General features: G+C 44.5%; 1 protein-coding gene across 1 annotated transcript in view; it reads left to right on the top strand.

Moving 5' to 3' along the window:
- The window catches only part of ALK (ALK receptor tyrosine kinase), a 678,293-nt gene that overhangs the window by 370,390 nt on the left and 287,974 nt on the right, over positions 1–19,929 (top strand).

Here is a 19,929-nt window from a genome sequence, read left to right as displayed (position 1 = left end):
TGTTTCAGAGAAAGCAGTCCAGTCTCACGGCAATTGGTGGGGTGAAATTGGCACCTTCCTGGACTCGAACACAGACTCAAGGGCTGGTGATGTCTCAGGCTGTAGGAGTGACTCTCCAAGGCTCCTTCCCGGAGCCATCACAAGTCTTCCTCCCTTCCCATGCACACAGCTTTCTCCTGCAGCCTCGGGTGTCTAGGGACTTTATTATGTGTGACCAGAACTACACAGTGTGTGGAGGGAAGAATTGGGTCCTGAGGGGATAGAAGTTGCCAATCATTTGAATTACTAATACTCAAAAAGATGTTTTAAACCTAGAGGATTTGGTGATACCTGGGCTTGAGCCATGTAAGCTGTCAGGTCTTTTTCACAGCACAAACAAGGCTCATTCCAGAGGGTGGCAGAGAAATAAGATTCTCCTTGGCTCAAAGCTTCACCTTTCTAGGGGGGCTTAACCCCTACACTCAGAGGAGACTTGAGTTCCATCAGCCCCATTAATTTCCTCATGGGGGAAGCCAAGGCCTCGGGGCCTGATGAGATGTGATGAAGGTCAAAGTGCAGGCTCCTGGCAAAGCCAGGCTTACGTCCCTGTTGGGCCCCAGAGCCAGCCCTCCTGTGCTCTCGCCTGTCTGTCTCTCAGCTGAACAGCTGCATCAAGAAATTCTCAAATTCATTGCCCTTAGATGAAAATCTGCAGGCCCCTCCCCAAGTGAAGAAAAACCCATGTCATGTTTATTTAAACCAGTCAATTCTGACCAAAGATCCCAGCTTTAAAACCAGTAACAATTCCAGTGGGAGACCTGCCAAAGTAATTTAACCCAAAGCGATATTGGTTTGTGGGTGTTGGAGGGTGTGGCGTCAGCCCTGGCTCCAGCGCTAATTTGCAGTGTGGTTAAGGAACAACCACAGCCGTTCCCAGCCTCTTACCTCCTGAAGTGGAGATTCCAGTGGCCCTCCGCCCCTTCCCTCCCTCCTGCAACACCCGGGCCCCTATCTCAGGTTGCCATTCAGGACTAGGGGAGCAGAAAATGATCCCCAGTCTACTCTGTGGGCACCCCCAAGTCTGGCAAACAGGGCAGTCACCCACTACTGACCTACAGAGACCTTCCGCCACTAATGTACAGAACCCTGGACTTTCCTGTAAACAGACCCGATGGTCTCAGCAGGCTGAGTGAGGGATAGGCTCAGGGTTGGGCAACATGGAAAGACGACACAGGGCATTTGCTTCTGAAAAGATGCCTGACTGCCTTTGACAGGCCGTGCTAGGTTTACCTTCACTCAGCCCAGTGCACTGTGGCAGGTCTGGCTGGCATGGGGAAATCAGAGGCCTGTGGCATTCAGCATCCCTGGCCAAAGTGTTCCTGCCTGCATGATAAACGGGATCAGGAATAAAAAAGGGTGATAATTTATTGAAATTGATGCCCTCGAGTGGCAGTGTCACAATGATTTAATTTCAGGCCCAGTTTCTTCTCACTTTCAAAGTCATTCATAGTGTCAGCTTCTCCCGTTTTCCCCTTGGTCTGCATAGCACACTAATAAATATACAATAAGGGCTTTAATGTCCTGGTGATTTACACTAAAAAGAGAGAGCCTTTCAGAGGCTTTAAAGATAATTTTTAAAAGCCTTAAAACTCACACCCAGGCTTGTCAGGGGCATATTTCCTCAACACCTGTCACAGGAACAGTCATGCAGCTGGGAGTTGTCTGAACAGAGGGTAGTCATGAGACGCCTGTCCTAAGTATGCAGGGAGGAAGCTCCCACACACAGTGTAAGTCTGGGCAAATCTCTGAGTCTCTACAAGCCTCAGCTTTCCTATCTGTATAATAGTAATAATTGGCTCACCTCACAGGGTGGCTGTGAAGTTAAACTAGATAACATGCAAAGGGGGTGCTCCCCGAGCCCCCTCCCAGCTGCCCCTCTAAGGGGCCCTGGGCTGGCCTTCCTCCAGGCTGCTCCGGGTTGTAGGAGAGTGGTTGTGAGGTGGGCCAAGGTTAGCAATTTCATGTCCTGCAAAGTGACCTAAGTTGGACCCCAAAACTGCCAATCCCACTGACTATACCTGGATGTGTCATATTATTCACCCCTTTGAGTAGCAATATTGAAACAATTACTAAAATGCTAGTCTTCTCTGGAGCACCTAGACTTTAAACCATTGAGATGGTAGGTCTTAAGATTTGGGGGTACAAATCATAACCACACATTTTACAAAATTGATATGCCTGAGTCCGAACCCAACCAATTCTAATTTTATTAGTCTCGGGAAGAGGCATGAGCATAAGTATTTTTAGAAAGTGCTACCAGGATTCTGATATGCATCAAAATTAAAGAATTACAGCTAACATCTCAGCTTGAATTGGTTGATCACATAAATGAGTAGCTTTCTGTAACTGTTCACTAAACGCTAAGGAGAAAAGTCAAAAAGAAAGCTTGGAGAGGTGAGATGGACTTGTGTACAGGGTAGAGAGTTCATTTTCTCCCCCTTATGGGTAGCCATGCTTGTAACAAGGCTTTCAGGCCTGCCCTGATCCTGCCTGTGCAGCCCCCAAGGCCCATGTATGGGACTGGTCTCTACTGGTGGGTCTATTCAGAATACACCTGTTACTATTTCTCCAAAAGGACTGTGGCCTTTAAGGCCACAGGGCACTGAGAAGAATACACAGTGCACTAGAGAGAGCCAGAGGGAATCTCCATTCCATCCATCCATCCATGCATTTATCCATCCATCCATTCATCCACTATCCACCCAGCATCCACCATGCACCTTGTTCTTCAGAATGTCATATGTTGGCTTTGATCTAGTTCCCAGGTTAACAGTAGAGCCACATCATTCCTTTTTGTTCTCAGGAGGTAGACACTGTGTTGTCAGTATTAATGGTAAATATCTGTGCAGTGCTTGTTCAGGTTACAAGTACATCAACATCCGTCAACTCATTTCATCTTCACTGCAATCTATGTCATATATATTATTATCCTCATTTTACAGATGAATAAACTGAATCTCAAAGAGGTTCAGTGATTTGCCCACAGTTGTGAGTTACACACAAGGGAACACAGCTCTTCTGTGTCTTTTTTTTCCTCATGTTATTTCCCTGAGGAGGCCTTGCAGTTGAACCCCGGTATCACCCCGGTATGGCTTTGAGGAAACTGAGACCCATTCTCAACCAGTCAGGAAAAACCCTTCTCAAGAAGACTCATCTGATCTTTGGTCATCTGGTTCTGGGCCACACGCATTCTAGCTAGAGTCCTCGGTTTGTACATCTTACTCCTCGCAGTGCAGAGCACAGCACCTGGCACACAGGAGGTGTTCTGTGTTAGGTGCATGGACACCAGATCGGTTTGCAGTAGTTCTGCAATGTGAGTCTTCTTAAACCTAAGTTCTGAAAAATAGAAGTCCAGTCCAAGATCACAGAAGATCTCCAATCAGTGAAAAGATAAAAAGTATTTCTCCCTACCCTCTGCCCTCACCCAGGAATAGATGTGTGATCCTTCCTGGGGCTCAGGAAGCAGCTGTCAGCATGCACCTCAACTGCGAAGGTTGCCACTAAGTGCAAAGGACAATTCCTTTCCTGGCAGGTACAACTTTTACTCACGATTGCTTTCATTGATGGGCGTCAAGAAAAATAAATGAAAAGACCATTGGCTTCTGCCAGTTTTGACCTTTGAGATTTGACAGCCCAAGACTTGTAGTGGGGCTCTTTTGAGCTGGTTGCTTTCGTTTTCCCACTCTACCCTGGATATTTGATGGACTGAACACTAGGAAGATGAGAGAATTGTGAACACCTGTAAACCCCTTGGCTTGTCAAAATAGCATCTTGGCAAATCCCATAATAATAAATATATGTTATATACAAAGAGAAGTCAAAATGCATATACACAATCATGTCTCATCTCAGGAATGTTTACTGAGTCTCACCATTTCCCAGTGAGGAGGGAAATATTAAAAACAGGTGAAAGAATTTTGGTGATAGACCACCAGTGTCAAGGAATTCACTCGTTCATTCCATCATACATTCTGTCAACAAATGCTTATGAGTCTGTTCTATCCCAGGCACTGGTTGGACTCTGATGGCTCATCCTGCCTTTGTGGGGCTCAGAATAAGGTTTGATGTTGGATAACAAGGGACAGTTGCGATGCTATGGGGAAGGACTGTAATGGGTGTGCGTACAGGTGCCACGGGGGCATGGAGGAGTGTGTACCTGAGCAGGCTGGGGGCAAGCTGGCCCAGAGAAGACAGCTGAGCTGGCTCTGATGGAAGAAGGGAAGTGGTCAGGTGGGCAGTGAGAGGAAGGCATCCCCACAAAGGGCACACGTTTGCCAAGGCCTGGCAGCTTGAGAAGGTGGGTGGTATGCTGGGGCTGCACGGTCACTCAGCCCCCCGCCCCATCTGGTCTCTCAGAGTGCCCACACTTTTATGTGTATATGCCACTGCCTTGTGTGGCAACAGAACCCCTCCCCTCCCCACCAAGGCAGTCTCCAAACAGAGAAGTCGCTAGACCCCACCCCCACCTCTTCTTGAAGCAAACATCCTGCTACAAGTGCTCAAAAGATTTCACCCTGAGTCCAGACAGTTTTCACTCTTTCTCTGTCTCTCTGGTAGGATCGTCCTCCCTGGTGAGGCCTTCAGGTTCCTTTAGACCATTCATGTATGCATTTTCTGCCCCAGCGCAAGTGGACTTGAGAGTGCAAGATCTTTATGCCTTTGGTTACTGTTGGCTGAGACTCCAGGCCTTTCCTGTCATCCCACCTCCTTCCTCTTTGCAGGAAGAGTAGCTAAGTTGGGTTATTCCTCATGGATTGCCCTCCACCCCCTTCTCCACCAGTGAAGCCCTTCCTCATTCTTCAGCACCCGGTGCAATGTCTCCTACTCTGCGAAGCCCTTTTAGGGTTCCCAGGATGGCATTGGCCCTCAGTCTTGTGATGATCCAGCCACAGCCCTGTCTCTCCACTCGTGGTCAAGGATCCAGTTTCAAGGCTGGCTCCTTCCCAAGTGCCAACACATAAAGGACAGAGAAGAGTGAGGCGGCTGGCGGGGGACAAGCCTGAATAGGGGCTCACCTCCCTTCCTGCATTCCCCTTAATTTGTATAATAACCACGAGGAGGAGGAAGAAAGTTTAGTCCTTATTTGGGTTGCTGTAACAAAATACCACTGATTGGGTGACTATAAACAGTAGAAGTTTATTACTCACAGTTTTGGAGGCTGGAAGTTCAAGACCAGGGTGCTGGCATGGTCATGTCTGATGAGGGCCCTCTTCCTGGTTCATAGTCGGTCCCTCCTCACTGTGTCCTCACATGGTGGAAGGTGCAGGGGAGCTCCCTGGAGCTTCGTTTGTAACAGCGCTAGTCCCATTCATGAGCGCTTTACCCCCAGGACTGAATTGCCTCCCACCTCTGTATACCATCACATTTGCAGGGTTAGGTTTCAACATATGAATTTGTGGGGAGAGGACATGGAGGACTGTCAGACCACAGCAAGGAGAGAGAGGAATAGTTACTTGGTGCTTACTCTGTGGTGCTGAGCATTGTTCATATGTCATCACACTTAACATTATGCTTACACCACTCAGTGAGGGAGGCACTTTTATTACCTGCATTTTACAGTGAGGAAGCTGAAGCTCAGGAGGGTTAAGTAACTCACCCAGAGTCACACAGCTAGTACAGCAGACTAGATTTGAACCCAAATAGTCCAGCCTCATGGTCCACACTCCCAGTCACTCTACATGGGCTTCTCTAACCCCAATAATTAAGAATACATTATTATTTATGTGTGATGATTAAGGCCTCAGCCCACAGAAGAAGCACATTTTGGAGAGCAGGCAGCCCTGAGAACAGGAACTGGAAAGCCATATGCCTGGCCCTGCCAAAGGTCATAGAAAGTGCATCCAGGGAACATGATCTCAGCTTCCTGTTTCCTGAAGCTCTGTTCCATCCAGTCCCCCACACCTGCAGGTATCAGGTCTCTGTCTGCGGTGAGGAGGCAGAATCAGGCGATAGAATCATCAGCTCTTCTAGTTGTAATGGAAAAAGTTTAGGTAACCAGTGCTGACAAAACATGAGTAGAGAAACACCATGACCTGCATCATCGCCTAGGTCAGCCTTGCATTCACTCCAGGCCTCAGAGTAAACCTCCTGGTTTTTCAGTACCTGTTCTGCTTCTAAGTTTTCTTTTTTCCTTTTCGTTTTGTTTATACGCCACACTCACGTGTCTAGCTGAACTGCTTCCTTTTAGAACAGAAATGCATTCATTTATGGTTCAAAGCCTTAGTTTAGAGCTGATCAAACGTGGGATTTCACATTTAAAAGGCTTTATAAAATCCGTACACAGATTTGGTGCAGTGCCTATTCCTGAGAGGATCTTACATCACTGAGCTCTGAGGGGAGAGTTCCCGCTGCTTTCACATTACTGATAGCTCTCCCTCTGCCAATGGGGGAGTCTGGGGCAAGAAAGGGAGGGGCCCACAAGGAAAGCCACAGCTTTCTGAGCAGGCTGAGCCCAGGCATGAGAACTACCACTGCCAGTGGATATTTCTTGAGACTGTTCACCCAAAAGCACCAGGTCACCTGAGGTCTGGGGCCTTTCTCAGTCCCACAGGGCAGCTTTACTCAAATGACCGGCTAGCAGTGGGCCTCTGAGGAGAGAGCCGTGTGCTGTGCTGTTTCCTCCTTGGTGCTGCTGCGTCACTCGGATTCTCAGTTCATCTGAGGAGGTGTGAGGGAGAAGCCAGGGCTAAGTGTTTATTCAGTGTTGTGTTGTTAGTTCTGTGGAATGTTCCTTGAAGTCTTTGAGGATGATAACCTCAGTGACTCTCCCTGGGTGTTAAGTCCCAAAGTGGAGCAAATAAAGACATTGGGGAGAGAACTGACAGGTGAATACTGCAGGCTGTTAATCCCTGGCTTCAAACCCTTCCGTGAACCCTGTCCAGCCCTGAGCTCCTTGTGAGGGCAGCACTGACCCTGACCTGGCCCCACCCTCTTGAGCCTGGCTCACCCCCTTCTTTTGGACCCATACTTCATTTATATCAAACTACTCACAGTTCCCCCAAGGGAAGCAAGTATTTCAAGCACTCGTTCCCATCCCCTGCAAACACACACTCCTCCCTGACCACCAAGTACAATCTTTTTCCTCTTTTAAGAATGAATCTCTTAGCTCCTCTTCCGTCAAGCCTTTCTGAGACCCCAGACCCTCTCCAAGCAGTGCTGATTGCACCATCCTTTGCACCGACTTTCGTTGCCTGCTCTGCATCCCCACCAGAGCTCTCCACGCTGCACCACATCTGTTCTCACCAAGTAGGCTCCCTGAGAATAGGGATGGGCATTATTTATCATTGTGTCTCCAGTGCCCAGGACAGTGCCCGACTCACAGTATACATACAAGAAATGCTTGTTAAATGAACAAACTCTCAAAGTAATTGAACCATGAACTCTTCAGGAACTTGAGATTTAAGGGGGGGAAATGCATTTAGAAAGCTTGTGACCAAAATTCTACCTCTATCCTCTATAACAACTTACTCCTCTTACCCGACCCCAGATTTATTGACTGTCCTCCGCCTGTGTTATTTCCATCTGTAGCCCTAACCACCCCACACTACTAAGCAAGTGCTGCCATACATTAGCCTTGGAAATAAGTGGTTCCAGTATTTTTTGATTATCCTCTCTGTGATTCTTTTAGCCACTCAGATTTTTTGGGTAACTTCCTATATATTTTTCTGAATGTTTCCTAATCTTCCAAAGAGACTTCTACTTGGTATTTTCCCCCCAATTTCTCCCTTTTCTTAGTTTACTACTAATCTTTACTTCTCACTTAAGCACACTGGCTCCTGGTTTTTTTTTTTTTTTTAATCTTTTCTCACAAACTAGGAAGGATCCTGACTGCATTCTTTTCAACTGTTTCTTAAATATTCCCTGCATTATTTTGTTTTTCTCTCAGGACTACCATTCCTCCCCGATTATATGAAAATCTATTCGTTATTCTATTGGATGTTGACCTGAAGGCCTCAGAAGACTCCTTTTTCTTGGGCTTCCCAAACTGGTCACTTTCCCTAGGGAGACCCTTGGTGCCCACTGGGTCAGCCTCTCAATAGACCTAGATGATTTGCATTTCTAAAACCCCCCACTTGTCTGTCAGCTTTCCTGATTAACCTTCTGCCACCTTGTCTAACTTCTCCAACTGGCCTCTGGGATTTGGGGAACCAGTGCAGCAGGGTCATTGTGTGTGGAATGTGACCAGGAAATGTGATTGGCAAAGCTAGAGTCCAGATGGAAAGAAAAACTCTCACATTTCAGTGGATGTTCATGGACCATGGGGTCCTTGGCCTTTCTTCTGTGGCTACCTCTCCAAGTTCACATTCCCACTTAACTGTTTTTGCTAAGATGGGTTAAAGGCATGTCTTGCTAGCAGAAATTCGAAAACATTTCCGTCATAGAATTATCAAGCATCAAAGAACCTTAAGAGTAATTGAATTCAACCCCTTTACCACCAGTGCGAGGGCCTTTTCCAAAGCCCATCTGACTTCAGTTCTCATGGCTCTAGCCAGCAGGATGCTCGGCATCCTGCACAGCAGATCACCCCACCGTGGGGCACCGTGAGCTGCTAGAGAGCTAGCTAATGTCCCACTGGCTTTGTAACCTTGGAAAGTTATTGACTGTCTCTTAAAAGTTACTTAATTTCTTCAAGCCTCTGGTGTCTCATCCATAAAAATGGGAATAGTAATACGTACCTTGTAGAATCTTCGTGAAGTTTATTGCTTTTATGTATTGAGTGTTTACCACGTTCTTAGCACTAAGGCTAAGATTGCATTTAATACCACAATTTGCCTATGAGGTAGTTTTATGATAATGTATACAAGACACCTGGGATCATTTGGGCAGACAATATACGTTAGTCCCTTCTCCTGTTTCACCATTATCTGGTTGATCCTCTGTTTCTCCTCTGGAATTCGCATAGAATGAGCCTACTTTTTCCTAACAAGGCAGTTTTTCATTTGAGGATAGTTTTCATGTCTCTTCTTAACTTTTTGCCCCAGGCTAAACAATTTTAGTTTCTTGTATAGCATATTTTCCAGAGCCACGTTCCTCCAATGTAATCTTACTAGTGAAGGGGTGAGGGGCTTTTGCTTCAGTCATCTGGAAACCCCCACCCAACCATGTAGGGTAAACTTGGCTCACTCTTCCACCAGCTGCATCTGCTGTTTCAAACCCAGACACCCTAAAGTTGACACCATTAGGAATCAGGGATGCTGCCAGAGCATTCCATCAAAATCACATCTTAGACTATTCATATCATTTTTTTTCCAACGGAGAATCCTCAGTGTTTCTCTTCCAAGCAAAGAGGCGTTTCTTATTTACTGTTGACATTCCCCAAAATGTCTGATTCAAAAAAGAAATTAAATTCCGGCCCCTGCTTTCACGTCATCTCGCTTTGTTTGTCATCCTTGTGGTCTGCCAGCTTTGCCCCTTTGTTCCCCTAATTGCCAGAGACATTTTTATACTGAGTAAATTGCATCAGGCTCACTGCAAAATGAATCAATTTGGAAAGAGTATGAGCTGCACTGTTGTCTTAAGTGTGCATTAACATTTAGATGCGTTATTTAAAACAGGTCTGGGGTTAGTGCCAGGGAGACAGCCTCATAACTATTCTGACTCATTCCTTGCTGCCGGACTTCACAGAAGGGAACTAGGGAACCCTGTAACCCGTCACCAGCTCTGCTTTATTTTCCATCCCTCTAGGGAAGGCTTGAACTAGGTGAAATCTTTTAAGAGCTCAGATTTGGGAACTTGATTGACAAACTCAGTTTGACTTGGTGATCTCAGAGTGAAACACAGCCGGGAGTAGGAGACGACGGGAGGCGAGTGTCTCTTCCTCTCATCATCCATCAGACACACACACGACATCTAGGTTTAAGCACAAATCAGGCAGCCAGAAGTCCTTGGCGATAAAACAGAGCACACACAAACAAACAAAGGACATCAGCTAAGCCTCTCTAGTGTAAAAATTAAACAGTGCTCTGGAAACCAGTGTAGAAGAAAAGCTGCATCCAGATGATCATGTGGTGATTTGATGAGCTAATTCTTTTATCATCGAGGAGTTAGGTAATATCTCCATTAGTAGCAGAAAGTTTAAAAATTGGAGAGAGTGGCAATACCAGGACAATTGCCTGATTTATGCTTTTTCAATCACCTGGGCTCATGGCCTAAACTGGTAATGGACTCCATCCATCAAAAAATTATCCCATCTGGCATCCTGGTTTCTGAAGAAATTTGGACGTCCTCATAGAGAATTGGCTAAATGATATAATGTTTGTGAAAGCCTTTATCACAGTTCCTCAGTAAAAGGTGGTTGAATCTATTCAGTCTATTTTCATTTTATGTTCAGAGATACGATGGTGCATTAGATAAATAAAATATCCATTGTATAATGCCATAATTAAGATCTCAAAGCCTGAGATGCTCAACTATGAGGATTGTAAAGAAAGCATCTTCTCAGGGAGATCTGCCCGGACATCTCTGTCCTTGTGTGTCCCTTCTCTCTTAGCCTTGAAGTCCTTTGTCAGTAACAGCTCCAATCTCATGGAAAACCACAACTATGTGCATTTCTGCCATTTCTCTCAGTAGAGCCCCAACTTCATGCAGATATAACTGGGCTTTAATTTTGGTGTCTACAAAGTCTAAGACACTGGCTAACACAGAGTAGGTAGTTGATAAATATTTGTTGACTGAGAAATATTTCCAAATAGAACTCAATAATATTGTCATGCTGATTTCTGAGCATGAGTAGATGATAAGGAAGAGTATCTCATTCCTTTGTGCTAAGCAGGCCAAAAACAGTAGACTCTCTGACCAGAGATAGAAAACAGTGCGTGAAGACCACTGCTACCACTTGTATAGCGTTTACTACATGGCAAGCATTGTTCCAAGAGCCTTTACCTATATTTACCTATTTAATCTTCACCATAGTTCTGTGGGGTAACACATCATTATTAGCCCATTTTATGGATAAAGATGCTGGACTTGCCCACAGTCCCACTAGTAATGATCAGAGCTGGGATTTGAACCCACAGGGTCTCACTCCAGAGCCCATGACCACCATATTGTATGAGATGACCTCTCCAAAAGAAACGTGAAGAAGGGTCTCCACCCCCCCTCACAGGGGAGTTCACAGGTGGCCCTGTCCGTTGACATGTCAGGTGGACAGGGACAAACACCCGTGAGAAGAGACTGCCCCACATGAAACAGCCCCTCCACCACCTACCCAGGGACACACCACTCCCTGCAGGGTGGAGAAGTGGGCCCCTTAATTCAGCTACCCTTAAGGCCTGGGAGGAGGATGCTATGCAAAGCCTTACCTGTGGTTCTGCCCTTTGGGAAAGATGAGAACCAAACAAACACATGCTTTTGGTGGGAGCAGGAAAGAAGTCTCCTGCAAAGCCCAGTGTCCTGAGGATGTGAGTGGGGAAGGAGAGGGGAAGATGGGTCAGATCTGCACTCTAATCAAGTCCCCAGCAGTGCACTTAGTCATTTCCTTCTATTTATAAGCAAAATTGAATAACAAACCACTAAGGGGGAAGGATGCATACAAAATGTCTTATTGGATAAACTGAGGCAGGATGGAAATAAGGAAGTCAGCATGCGTTCTGCCATGTGGGAAGTCATGCTGAGCTGGGACCTACTCCAGCTCTCTTATTGCCTGCACTCCCACTGAAATCACCAGACCCTGCTCTCCTCAGCTCTGCTCAGTCAGGCTTGAACTGGCTGTTCACATGTGTGAATAGGATTTCCAAAAGCTCTAAAGGAAAAGTGACAAAAATCTATCTCTTTTCCAGTTGACTTATGAAAATGTCTTCCTCTAATTGAACTTTCCCCTCTTGCTAATGCCTTTGATATCCGCACTTAATTGCTTTTAAACAGGAAGCCGCTGTGATCAGAGAATTCAGAGTTACATCTGCATCTTTTGTACTGAAACTCTTTTACCATACTCTTCTAAAGCTGGTTACAGGTTGATTTTGATGAGAGCAGTGTCAGTCTCAGCTATAATTAATTGCCTGCTTTCATGACTGGGGAAAGAAAATTATTTATTGATTCCTGATTCAAAAAGAAAATCAACAAACGTGTTTCCCACAACCACATGATTCCATTCTGATCCTGGTCTTGGTGAGATCTTGTCCCCTGGCCCACCCCCACCCCTCTTTCTCTTTGTCTTCATTCATTCATTCATTCATTCATTCATCTATTCACTAAATACTTATCTCAATAAGTATTCCTCTGCTGCATGCAGGGAAATGTACTAGATGGTGGGGGAAAAGCTGAGAACAAGCAGGAACAATTGCTGTCCTTATGAATCTTGCATTGTAGAAGTGGAAATAAACATTACGTTACTAATTACATGTATAATTGTGCAGTTACCATAGTGATACATGATGGAGTGTAGACTTTTATGAGCTCTTAGAAGAGGGGACCTGACCCTGGCCAAGGGATCAGAGGAGCCTTCTGGAGGAAGTGGCATTTGAAGAAAGAGCAGTAATATGACAAGTGACAAGACTCTTTCTGGGAGTGGGAACAGCATATGAAAACCTTGAAGGTGAGATATTTTTGAAGAATTCGAGGAAAACTGATGCATCTGGGCCTGAAAGTAAAGAGAGACCTTACTGGGGGAAAGGATGAGGAGAGAAATGGGCAGAGAAGGGGTCAGGCACATTTAGGATCACAACCTTTATCTTAAGATCCAAGGAAAGCTGATATAGAGTTTAAAGGATAGGACTGTGAGTGAACTGGAGGTAAGGCAGGAGTGTATGCAGATCTCAGACCTTTGCAGCTGTCCAGAGGACAAGAAAGGTAGTCCTGTAGTCAGAAAGCGAGGTACAGAGAGACATGAACAGGCTTGTCCATATCTGTGTACAAGGTACAATGGACAAGATTAGTGACAGACTGGGTACAGGTAGGAGAGAGAGGAAGGTATTTTTGCCTTGACCAATCAATTGGATGGATGGAGGCATTCATTAAAACAGGCAAAAATGAAGGAGGCACATATAAAGAGAGGCAAGTAGAAATTTTAGTTTGGAGATGGAGTTTTTAGAATTTTATAAACATCCAAATGGATATGCAGGTGGACATGGGGCTCTGGAGCTCAGAGAAAAAATCTGGGAGTTGTTGGCATGTTGGTATGACTTTGGAGCCAATGAGAATGCATTAAAATGCTTAGGAAATTAACTGGTAATGAATCATAGACCTAAATGTAAAATCTAAAACTATAAAATTTCTGGAAGAAAAGATAAGAGAAAATTTCAGCAAACTTGGATAAGCAAAGATTTCCTAGCACATGAAAAGAAGGCATAAACTATAAAACAAAATATTGATTAGTTGGAATTTATCAAAATTAAAAACCTTTGCTCTTCAAAGGATTCTATTTAAAAGAAATTAAAAAACCAAATCACAGAATAGGAGAAAATATTTGAGATTATATATATATAGTAATATATACATACATACATATATATATATATATATATATATATATATATATATATATATATATATATATCTGTTTTTATATCTATATATCTGATAAAGGGCTTGTATCCAGCCAATTAAAAAATGGTCAAAGGATTTTAATAGACACTACACAAAAGAAGATATACAGATGGCCATTAAGAGATGTGGAAGTGGGTGTGCACGTGTAGGCAGTTAGCTTGGAGTTGGTGAGAGGTGGCAGCTGGAGGGACAGAGGAATCAAGGCCACTTATTTGTGTCCCACTTGGCCCTTGGTCTGACTGGCAAGGCTCAGATACAGCTAGTCAGGATGGAGCCCCTGATTCATGAATTGCCTCCCTCATGACAGCTTCCCAGGAGACTTCAGCCCCCTCTGTTCTCTTTTTTTTCCAACTCCATACAACTAACTAAACTAAATGATACTCCAGTGTCCCATCCCACCAGATAATGCCTGTAGGTTGCGATACTCAATTCTTTGTTTCCTTAGTCTGTCAGCTTCCAGTGCTATCTTTGTTCATAAATTGTTTTGTGTAAGTGTTTCTGATTTCCCCAAACAGGACTGTTCTTACTGTCCTTTTGCTACTAGTTATTGAGTTTTTTCTATAAGTTAAGCACTTTATAAATATTGTACATATTGAATACTTGTAAAATTCTATAAAGTAAATATTACTAACTTCAGTTTACAGGGAAGACACTGAGGCTAAGGGAAATTAAGTAACTTCTAAAGCAGTAGAACTGGGATTTGAACTTGGGTCTTTGTGAGTTCTGAGTTCTCAGTTCTTTTTGAGTTCTAAAGCCTGTTCGTAAGCACTGTAGACATGGCCTCCTTCTAGCTGGGGCCATTTTATACTTATTTTGCACACCTTTGTAACTGATACGGTACTAAGCACATGGCAGATGCTAAACAAATAGTGATTTATTCATTTATTGATTCCCTCAACTAATATTTTTATGCTTTGAAATAGCAACCACTTGCTACCAGGGACTCTTAAAGGGGTCTTAAGAATGTCAGTTATTAGGTGTACTTCATCCTTGCCAGAGCAGATGAAGAAATTAAAGGAGCCCCAGGCTTTTTGTCACTGCCCAAGTAGGAGAAGAAAAAGGCACATCGGCTTCCCTCTCTCTGCTCACCCCAGCTGCCTTTCCACCTCTCCTTCAAGAGAAGCGACAGGAATGTCAGGGAATTGACTGGTCACGTTGGCCCAGACCCAGTGTAGGAACTTCCATTACACCCATGACCCTATAGGGAAACTTGGAGCGGGGAGTGGTGACTGAAGCCACTGCTTGGTCTTTCTTCTTCTGATTGCAAAGGGACAAATACTAAACGTGAAAACAAACAGATAACAATTACCTTGCAAGTAAAGCCCTCTCGAGTATCCATTTCCCGCCCCCACCACTACCTTCTTTCTTCCTGGCTCTCTGAAGCCCAAAAAAGTCTTACCTAAAACATTTTCTTAGTTATTGTAAAATGTGTTCTATTAGAGATATATTGGAACTAGATTCCAATTATATGACCTTGATTTTTGCATAATTTAGGGTGAGTCACTTTTCTTTGATGAATCAGTGCAGGGATAAGAATTCATTTATAAATTTTTCCAAGGATCATGAGGACCCAGAGTGAGATACTTACCTCGACGGTAGAAAGGCTTTTTCTTCCACATTTCAGACTTTATATTCAATGAAAAGCATGAGAATAGGTGGGACTGAAAGAGATTGTACAAGTAAGTACAGAAAGCTTTTGCTGATCTAATTTACTCTTAAAACAGCCTTCTCCATGGTTGAAGGAATCCCTGTTCTCTTTAAAGTCTTTCTATCTTGGCTGCGTTTTTTAAAAATGAGTTTCCTTTAATGTATCAGGGGAAACCAGGGATGTGGTGAAGATGCTTCAGTGAGAGAGGAAACTGCAATCAGTAATGCTGGGAAAGGTCACAGCCAGAATTGTTATGTAAATATTGAATACCCCAAATTTGCTACAAGTTGCTTATAAACATTCACAAAAGTCAGTGCCCTTTTCCTCTAGAAGCTTTCATTGTAAGGAAGCCTCCCACACATCGCCATTGACACATTGGTCTGTGTGTGTGTGTGTGTGTGTGTGTGTGTGTCCCGGGAACAAGTGTCTTTTTATAGCATGACTTAAGTAGCCCTCTTTCCTGACTGTACACACGTGGTCGTACCTGCACACACTACTCACATCCCACTTCCACTACTGGATCTGAATCACCAAGAGAGGAGGAGCCTGGGAATCTCTTTAATAATGCACCCCCGATAACTCCCATGGCTGGGCAAGCTTGGGAGACAGGAATGAGATAGTTTGTTCTGCGTATGAACCACCCGGAAATCTAGTTAAATCCAGATTCTGTTTCAATAGGTCAGGGATGGAGCTGAAAATCTACATTTGTAACAAGTTCCCAGGCGATGCTAATTCTGCTCCAAGCACTTTGCTTAGCAAGGGTCTAAAAGGAAAGGCATCCGAACGTTCACACATATGCATTAATTGGGACTGGAGGTGAGAATAATTAGAGGGACCAAGTGCACCTTCTGCTCTCCTTGCTCACCTGATGAGTGATGGTAGGAATGATTCTCAGTTCTTGAGAAAGTCAGCAAGGCCCTGCAGGGTGGCAGTTTCTCAGTACACTTACCAAGTTGTAGATCAGATCTTCAGTGTTTCCAGGCCAGCTCTGCTCAGGGTTGGGGCAAACCACACTCCTAAAAGACACGTTTAAGTCATATATGCTAATTTTTAAATGTCCAATAAAACATATAATGATTGGTGAGAAACCTCTCTGGCCAACAAATATGTTCTCTGCCTACGGGCAGATCCACATGGACAGCTAAAATCTCCAATTATAATTAGCGGGTGGCTTGGCAGGCAGGCCTGCAGAAGCATTGGCTGAGTGATTTCAGTGGCCTTTACTCTACCATGGGGACACACCTCAAGTCATGACTCAGTCTTTCCTTCCTGCTTGCCTTTCCTTCTTCTATTCTGAGAAATTCTTGCTTCTCTTGAAGTCTTTTGGTTCCACGCATTCCTTCATCCCTCAAACAGGAAGCCCGTCTAAGCCCCAGGTACTGTGCCTGGCGCTAAGTCACAGAAAGTGAAAATTGAACCTTACCCCTCCTGACTTGCACTTGGAAGCCATTCTATCTCTTACTTTAAGAAAAATAACTTTTAATTAAAAATTTAATAGTGGTAAAATACACATAAAATTTACCATCTTAAGCATTTTTAAGTGCAGTTTAGTTGTGTTAAGTACAATTACATTGTTGTGCAACCACCACTACTATACATCTCCAGAATTTTTCAAATTCTGTGTCCATTAAACAACAACTCCCCATTCCCCCTACCCCTAGTCTCTGGCAACCACTATTCTACTTTTGGTGTCTGTGAATTTCACTGCTCTAGCTACTTCATATAGGTAGAATCATATAGTATTTGTTCTTTTGTGACTGACTGACTTCACTTAGCTTAATGTCCTCAAGGTTCATCCATGATGTAGCATGTGTCAGAATTTTCTTCCTTTTAAGGCTGAATAATATTCCATTGCATCTGTAAACCACATTTTGTTAATCCATTTATCTGTCAATGGACATTGTTTCTATATTTTGGCTGTAGTGAATAATACTGCTATGGACATGTGTGTACATATTTATCTTTGAGACCTGCTTTCAGTTCTTTTGAGTATATACCCAGAAGTGGAATTGCTGGATCATGTGGTAATTCTATTTCTAATTTTCTGAGGAACCACCCATTCTATTGCCATAGTGGTTTCACCATTTTACATCAACAGTGCACAGGGTTCCAATATCCTAGCCAATACTTCTGCCTCTTACTTCAAGTAACTTCCTTAGCTACAAGTTGGGCCATTGCCCCAATGTCCCATCCAAATGACTCTCTCAGTCTTTCCTGCCCCCTCCAAATCCTGCTCAATCTTTAAAGCCAAGTCCCATGTTTTCTGAAAAGTCTGACATTAGCCTCTGATGAACTCACCTTGTCTATATCTGAGACCACTACTGGTTTCCCTTGGTGAGTATCTTGTTCTCTGATCACCTCCTGTTACTCCAAGTCATGTTCTATGTTCCTTGGTTTTCACCTAGCAGTGAAAGCAATTAGTATTTGTTATAACTTATTTGATAGAATAATATAAGAAAAGCAAGAAGTGTGCAGACTGGAAAAGAGATCAAATGCCCAAAGCTTGATTCCTGATCTGAGAAATCTATCCATGGAGAAAAGAGACCAGTCTTGTTACCCCAGAACAGTCTCTGGTGGAGATTTACAAGAGCCTCTGCACGCATCTAGTTAGACACTTCCCCTGACCACCCTCACCTGGAGATCACTGACCCTAAACATCATCATTTGAGGAGAGATGCTTCTCAGAGAGGATAGGCTCTGGGAGGACTAACCACGAATTGTAGCAAACCAGAATTCATTATTTCAGGGGGATCGCATAGGAGTCCATGTGAGCCTTATTACAATGTCTGCAGCTGTTTACGTTACACAAAGGCCAGGTTTTCTTCCATATCCATTCACCTCGTGGTGGATGCCAGCAAACAGTCCCAGTGGGGCCGCTGCCGGGCACCAAACCAAACAAATGTTCCTTTTTTTCTGCAATTACTCTACTCCCTTTTGAGTCTGAAATCCTCTTGACCTTTCATTGTGTTCCCTTTAGGGATGCTACAGAAACCCTGCCTTATGTTATAGAAAGAGCTGAGGAGTGCTGGAGTTGGCCTCTTGGAATGATGATTTCTCTGCCATCACATGAATGCTCTGATGTGTGGCATGGCCTCTGCTGCCCATGGCTTGCCCTGCACCCATTTATCGGCATGAAGTAACTCCCTGAAGCCCAGCCACCACAGATGGCATAGGCAGCAGAGGGCCCAATGTCCTTTCAAGATTTTTGGCCCAGAACAGAATTCCAGCCATGTCAGGAGTTCCTGACCCAACACAGAGCTCCTCCCAAGCTCCCCAGAACCAGAGGGAACTCTAGCAGGAAGGAGACTTTTAGGACATTTAATACAACTTCCAGCTGGTATTTGAAGCTTCTGCCAAGTGGTTGTCAGTTTATTTGAGCTTTTGTGACAGGGAACTCACTGCCCTCAAAACAGTTCAAACATCTCTACACAGCATTTTTGTTCTGGAGCTGATGATGCCCCAAGAGTCTGCTGAGAAGGAACTGACTTATACCCAGGGAGAAGCCCCTCCCTGGCTCTGGGGTAACAGCAGGTCCTTGAACACCCTTTCCCCTCCTGATAGCCCTGGGGAGTTCTGCTGAGGACTGTGTGAGGCCTGGGTCCCCAGATGGTTAGAAAACTGCCATCAGGGTGTACCACCCAGTAGGGAATTAATCAGCCTTCCTGCCCAGAGAGCCACAGAGCAGCCCAGCTGCTCCCAAGTTATGCCCCATTGAGAGGCCCCAGAGGTTTTGGAGTTACTCTCAGCCCACCTGGCCACTCCCAGATGGGAACACATTTTCCTTCATAATCCTAGCAGCTGGACACCTGGGATGTCAGCAGACTATAAGCAGCCTAGGGGTCTCTGCTCTACTTCAGGCCCTCACCACCTCTTGTCTTAACCATTACAGTCACCCTGGACTCACCCCTCTGCCTTTAAACTCTTTCCCTCTTCTCTCTGCCCAGCTGTCAAAATGACCTTCTAAAATGCCAATCTGACCATGTTATTCTGCTCAGCATCATTCAGTGTATCCATCTCCTATGAAATTAAGCCCAGTCTTACTGCCAGACCTCGTGGTCTCCCTGGTTTCTCCATGTCACTCCACCTCTCACTGCTTCCCCGCTCCATCCGAGCATTACCCAAGGCTGCGATTATTCCTCATCTCCTCCTTCACTCCTCACCCATATCTACTCTGGCAGCAAGTCCCATCTATTCTACCTACAAAATACATATTTAGCCATTTACCCGTCTCTCTCCCACCACCCTGGTCCCAACCACCAACATCTCTCACCTGGATCACAGTAATAGCTTCCTAACTGACCTTCCTACTTCCACTTTTGCTTCCTTCTAATTTATTCTCTACATAGCAGCCAAAGTAAACTTTAAAAATATAATTCAAATTATGTCCTTTCACTGTAAAACATTTGAATGGCTTCTCATTGGTCTTAGAGTAAAATCTTGATCAAAAGCCCTATATGACCTGGGTCCACCCACATATCTGACCATCTCTCATACCATTCTCACAGTCACTGTCCATCTGTCTCTACCAACCACAGGCCCTTTGCACTTCCTCCTCCTCCGTCATGGATCACCCTTTTCTTGGCTCTGAACTCTCATTTGCTGCTCATCCTTTAGACCTCAGCTAAAATATCAGCACCTCAGAAGACCTGTTTTTCTCTATCACACCACCTTGTTTAGTTCCTTTTAGCTCTATTCACAGTCTGTAACTAATTAGAATATTTGGTCCCTTGTTTATTGTCTAACTCCCCCACTAGAAAGAA

The sequence above is a fragment of the Camelus ferus genome, chromosome 15, assembly GCF_009834535.1.
Source record: "Camelus ferus isolate YT-003-E chromosome 15, BCGSAC_Cfer_1.0, whole genome shotgun sequence".
Lineage (NCBI taxonomy): Eukaryota > Metazoa > Chordata > Mammalia > Artiodactyla > Camelidae > Camelus > Camelus ferus.
This window is presented reverse-complemented; position numbering and strand designations above follow the sequence as displayed.